Source organism: Aquarana catesbeiana, linkage group LG04 (assembly GCF_042186555.1).
Source record: "Aquarana catesbeiana isolate 2022-GZ linkage group LG04, ASM4218655v1, whole genome shotgun sequence".
Taxonomy (NCBI): domain Eukaryota; kingdom Metazoa; phylum Chordata; class Amphibia; order Anura; family Ranidae; genus Aquarana; species Aquarana catesbeiana.
Window position 1 is genome coordinate 349,283,166 of NC_133327.1, and position 6,160 is coordinate 349,289,325.

Genomic DNA, 6,160 nt, shown 5'->3' on the forward strand with positions numbered 1-6,160 from the left:
AAGAGGTCTGACCAATAAACTAATGAGGGCAGAGATAGTCAACAGAAAGCACCAAATAAATATTGCAAGGTATGTGGCGCTAATCTACCCTCCTGTCCCACACTGTGGATAGTAAAGGGACTACTAGAAATGACCGTCAGTGTGTCTAAAGAATTTCTAATCCAGAAGATAATGATAGCACAATACAGGACAATGTGGAAATGACAATACGTAATAATATAAAGCCCCACCACACCACCTGATGTAAAGAATAATAAAGTGACTAGTGCACAATGGATAAACAGATGTAAAAGAACCAACAAAATAACATGTGTCGCAAAATAATTTCCAAATGAAAGCAAGATGTAGATGAATAAAAAAGTGGCTGGTGCACAATGAAAAATCTAGTGCAAAGAATCATCAAATAGCATGTATAACAAAATATATCCAAATGAATGACATCAAAAAAGGCTGTCAGTACAGCCCACACCACTAACTAAAATCCAGTACTGAATATATAAATAATAAAAGTGTGGAGATCCTAAAAAAGTGCACATAACACCTCAAACCCAGCGATAAATAAAAATGCAAAGAAATGTCATAAGTGATAATATGCAACTGAAGATGAGGAAAATAACTTTCCGCAGCAATACATATAGAAAAATATAGTGACAAAAGTGCAAAAAATATTAATGAATATAAAATAATGAAAGTTCAAAAAGGTGACAATAGTGCAATAAAAGTCCACACCGATGCTATTGTCATACAAACAGTGACTTCTGGTGTTCACACAAAAGAAAAGTCAATGTATAAAGTGCATATAACAGTGCTTAGTGCTGTTCTTCTTAAATTCTTCTGGTGCACACACCAAATTGTTCCCCCCAGCCTCTCACCTCTAGTAGCGGCCCCCAAATGGGCCGAGTAAGGCAGATGGATAATGTTCAGGTGGAGGGGTTCCTGCAGTGGTAGTCCTTTCTTGGGGGATGTCCGTGGATCTGTCTATTCGTCTCACCTCTCGCCTCTCACAGCACTCCCACAGCGGTAGTTAAAACGAAAGGAGAAACTCCCATAGTGTAGCAGTTTAAAGATGAAATTTATTTAGCAATGTAGTGACTTACAGAGAAAATAAAAACAAGCAGTAAAAACCGTGTAATAGCTTCCGGGTTCGGCCGTCCCCGTGAAGCGTCGGCACCTGGCTCCTCCTACTCTGACGCGTTGCGTCACACCACGTGACTTTCTCAAAGGGATGAGGAGTCCGGTGCCTGCTAGCCAGTTAAAATAGCCGCCGCTGTCATGGCAACGGCATATACAAACATTCAAGGCAGTTCTCCGTACAGGTAGAAGACACTAAGTACAGCGCAATATATTGATGCAAGTTGTTGTAAACTATTAAAATATTAAAATATCCCTGGTCCCCCTCCCAGGTTCCAGCGACACTAATCACCAGGGATATTTTAATATTTTAGTAGTCATTTCCTCTGCGGTCTCCATATTTTTTGTGCTTCTGGCTTGTCCCCTTTTTTTCCCTAGCTATGTTGCATTGCTGGGTGAATTTTTATTAGTCCCCACTAGATGGCGTTGGTGGTGGATTAATTGCAGAAATTTACACGTCAATGGGATAAGAATATTTTATTTGAGTTTGTCTTGCTATACCATTGATTATAATTTAGATTTACTGATCATGTATTACCAACTTGCATCAATATATTGCGCTGTACTTAGTGTCTTCTACCTGTACAGAGAACTGCCTTGAATGTTTGTATATGCCATTGCCATGACAGCGGCGGCTATTTTAACTGGCTAGCAGGCACCGGACTCCTCATCCCTTTGAGAAAGTCACGTGATGTGACACAACGCGTCAGGGTAGGAGGAACCAGGTGCCGACGCTTCACGGGGACGGCCGAACCCGGAAGCTATTAGACGGTTTTTACTGCATGTTTTTATTTTTTCTGTAAGTCACTACATTGCTAAATAAATTTCATCTTTAAACTGCTACACTATGGGAGTTTCTCCTTTCATTTTAACTACCGCTGTGGGAGTGCTGTGAGAGGCGAGAGGTGAGACGAATAGACAGATCCACGGACATCCCCCAAGAAAGGACTACCACTGCAGGAACCCCTCCACCTGAGCATTATCCATCTGCCTTACTCGGCCCATTTGGGGGCCGCTACTAGAGGTGAGAGGCTGGGGGGAACAATTTGGTGTGTGCACCAGAAGAATTTAAGAAGAACAGCACTAAGCACTGTTATATGCACTTTATACATTGACTTTTCTTTTGTGTGAACACCAGAAGTCACTGTTTGTATGACAATAGCATCGGTGTGGACTTTTATTGCACTATTGTCACCTTTTTGAACTTTCATTATTTTATATTCATTAATATTTTTTGCACTTTTGTCACTATATTTTTCTATATGTATTGCTGCGGAAAGTTATTTTCCTCATCTTCAGTTGCATATTATCACTTATGACATTTCTTTGCATTTTTATTTATCGCTGGGTTTGAGGTGTTATGTGCACTCTTTTAGGATCTCCACACTTTTATTATTTATATATTCAGTACTGGATTTTAGTTAGTGGTGTGGGCTGTACTGACAGCCTTTTTTGATGTCATTCATTTGGATATATTTTGTTATACATGCTATTTGATGATTCTTTGCACTAGATTTTTCATTGTGCACCAGCCACTTTTTTATTCATCTACATCTTGCTTTCATTTGGAAATTATTTTGCGACACATGTTATTTTGTTGGTTCTTGTACATCTGTTTATCCATTGTGCACTAGTCACTTTATTATTCTTTACATCAGGTGGTGTGGTGGGGCTTTATATTATTACGTATTGTCATTTCCACATTGTCCTGTATTGTGCTATCATTATCTTCTGGATTAGAAATTCTTTAGACACACTGACGGTCATTTCTAGTAGTCCCTTTACTATCCACAGTGTGGGACAGGAGGGTAGATTAGCGCCACATACCTTGCATTATTTATTTCGTGTATTTAGGTGTTGAGTGCACCCATTCATGTTGGCAGCTTCTCTATCTAGTATCGCATTTTAGCATTTAGATTTTACTGTGTATGAGGTTGTGGTTTTGCGCATTAGTCCTCGTATTTTACAACAGAAAGCACCACATCCCATAATTGAATGTAAATAGAAGGGAAGGCTGATTTGCCAAAAGGGGGGGGGGTTTAAACCATGTACCCCAGGGACTTTTAAGGTGCTATTCAAATAAACAATATGATCAAAAGTCGATAGATCTGTACAATCATTTTATAAAAAATCTATGGTTTTTATTTGAAAAGTCATGAATTAAAAACACCTAGGCCTCAAATAGATGAGACATCATCGTAAAAAACAGGGTTATACATAAATATAAATCCACCAAAAAAATCACATTAAAGGTACAACAGGATAGAGCTACTTAATTGATTCCATGACAATCTGCCGCTCGACATGTTTCGCTCTAATACGAGCTTCTTCAGGAGTTTTATGGCAATGATTGTAGTGGACTCTAAACAATAAAATAACAATGAAAAATACATATATCATCATGAAGAGTTTTTTGGCATATTGGTTGGCAATACATGATATACATCTAATAGTGTTTAATTCAAATGATAACATGAAGATTGTACAGAAAATAAGTATTCATAACACAAAAAAAAAAATGTATATATAGGATAGAGAACCATATAAAGAATTTTTGCTTTATAAATCTTACCAGGCTGTAATACACCAACATTGCACATGCGTTGAATTAGCTGATAAACTGCTACCGATTTTCAACATGGGGGCTCTCATATGTAAAGGGGTTTCCTTGTCTTGATGTGACCACAGGGGAATATAAAGTTTTAAAGTAGTCCTTTAAATAATGCAAAATAAATTGACAATTAGCCAAAAAAATGAATGCAAAGTGCATCCAGCTTGGTTCATAAGTTATGTGAAAATTCATTACCTTAAATAGAACCAATTTGATAGTGGTTTGAAACAAGAAAGTCTCACAGCAAATGCAGACAATAGAGACCAGAATAGATCGATAGTATAGTGAGCTGGCCACTAGTAAGGACTATAGTTGGTTGTGCAGAGGGAGTGATCCCCTCCCAGCAACAATTTCTAGATAAGAAAGTAAAGTAGAAAAAGCCATTAGAGCAGCTTTGTGAGTGCAGCTAACCGTCAAGAGTGACAGGGCTGCAGATATAGCACTTACTTGTAAAACATCAATTCGGCATCTGGGCTTGAGAACACTCCGTGCCCCCCCTATAGAGAAGCGCCGGTAACAGAGCAGTGTGCGGTGTGTTAGACCACCTTTATATATCCCCCATCCCGGCGGCGTCTGATCTCACCGCCGGGATGCGGATGCTAATTGAGAATGCCTGCGTCACAGCACCATGGGAGAACGCGGCAACGTTATTCCGACGTCAGCGGCATTCGTAATGTCTAGTGCGCATGCTCACACCACTGAGAGCCTGTAGAGCATATAGGCGCCGATGGCGCCATCTTGGATAGGGGAAAAAAGACAGGGCAAACCGATCATTGTCCACATTGGGACATCGTGCCTAGCTACAGATGCCTTAATACACATATTAATACACATATATTTTCTATGCAGACACATCATCAGATGGCTGTATTGCAGGCTCAATATTAATGGCTGTATTGCAGGCTCAATATTAGCGATTACTTAACATGAAAACCCCCATGTGCCATAACCGGACTCAATTCTCTAGGGCCCCCACCTTGAGAGCGATTGGTTGTTCACTTCCCAAGTATGGGTGCCCCGGGTGTCCGTGTGGTCTGAATTGACAAGGGTAGCCCAAAACTGAAAACACCCAAATGATGATCAATTTAGATGGATTAAAGCGTAAATGTGCATGTGTGGTTACATAGTCAGCCTGTAAGATGGGTAGCAATAAATCAGTGGAAATTGAACATATCAATATCAAAAACATATATAATTATATACAATAATTACATACAATTAATGCATCCTAAAGATGCCAACTTATCTGAACACTGAAAATAATAAATATATTCAGCGACCGAAAGAAAAAAGGAAAAAAGAAAAAAAAGAAAAAGGAGAAAGGACTGAAGCTAAAATGCCTTAGTCCTTAGAGGAATGGTTTAAAGCTAAATGCATCATTCATGCCTGGGTATCTAAGGGCCGACAACTCATGTATCCAGCGTGCTTCCTTTTGAAGGAGTAGCCTGTCATAATTTCCTCCTCTGTCTCCAGGAGGGATGTGTTCTAAAGCAAAAAAGTGTAGACAGTTGCTGTCAAAATTATGCTGTAAGCCGACATGGCGGCTAATAGGGGTCTCCATTTTCTATTTCTATATTAGGGAGACATGATCCCTTATTCGACAGAAAAAGGGTCTCTTTGTCTTCCCAATGTAGAACATTCTGCATTCACATAGCATAATATACACTATGCCGATGGATTGACATGTTGCTGCAAATTTCGGTTTGAACAGACGCCCATTGGGTAAAAGTAGATTTCGTGCCGCCAGGATGTATCTACAGTAGTTACAATGGTGGCACGGTCTACTGCCCTTGTCAGCTTCTCTAACACTTTTGGTATGGCTTTCATAGTGACTATGAACCAACGAATCCCTCAAGGAGCGGGATCGTTCAAAAGTAATCTCTGGGTATGGGTTTAAATGTTTAGCCACCTTCTCATCCCCCATCAGCAGGTACCAGTATTTTTTAAGGATTTCTCGTATTTGTTTATGTTGACTAGAGAAAGTAGTGATGAGTCTAACTCCAGGGTTAGCTTTCTTAGATCTTGTGTTGTGTATAAGAGAAGCACTATTCTGATTTTTTGCTCTTAGGTATGCCTTTTTCTGGCATTTTTTGCTATATCCCCGGTTAAGAAAGCGCAAGCGTAGACAGTTGGCTTCCTTTTCAAAGTCGGAATCATCACTGCAGTTGAGCCTGACTCGCAAATATTGCCCATAGGGCACACTAGTGATGAGGGGAACTGGGTGGGAGCTTGTGGCATGGAGCAGGGAGTTCCCTGCAGATGGTTTGCAATATAAGGTTGTTCCAACACTGCCATCCGAATTAACAATTTGAGTGTCCAAAATAGTTAGATTTGACTGGCTAAATTCAAATGTAAATTTGAGATTGAAACTGTTGATCTTTAAACTCTCCAAAAAGGACAAAAGTAGGTCCTTAGTGC

The 6,160-nt window shown here is 39.7% G+C and overlaps 1 long non-coding RNA gene across 2 annotated transcripts in view; it reads right to left on the reverse strand.

Moving 5' to 3' along the window:
- The window catches only part of LOC141140129 (uncharacterized), a 28,450-nt gene extending 24,042 nt beyond the window's left edge, over positions 1–4,408 (reverse strand). Inside the window, exons 1-4 of one of the 2 annotated variants that reach the window (XR_012243898.1) lie at positions 4,190–4,404; positions 3,938–4,095; positions 3,704–3,844; positions 3,273–3,493 (exon numbers count right to left, since the gene is read on the reverse strand). This is a non-coding gene — a long non-coding RNA (uncharacterized lncRNA). Of the gene's footprint in view, positions 1–3,272; positions 3,494–3,703; positions 3,845–3,937; positions 4,096–4,189 lie in introns of those variants that run through there. The other variant, XR_012243899.1, reaches the window with a different exon arrangement.
- Positions 4,409–6,160: the final 1,752 nt, after the last annotated feature.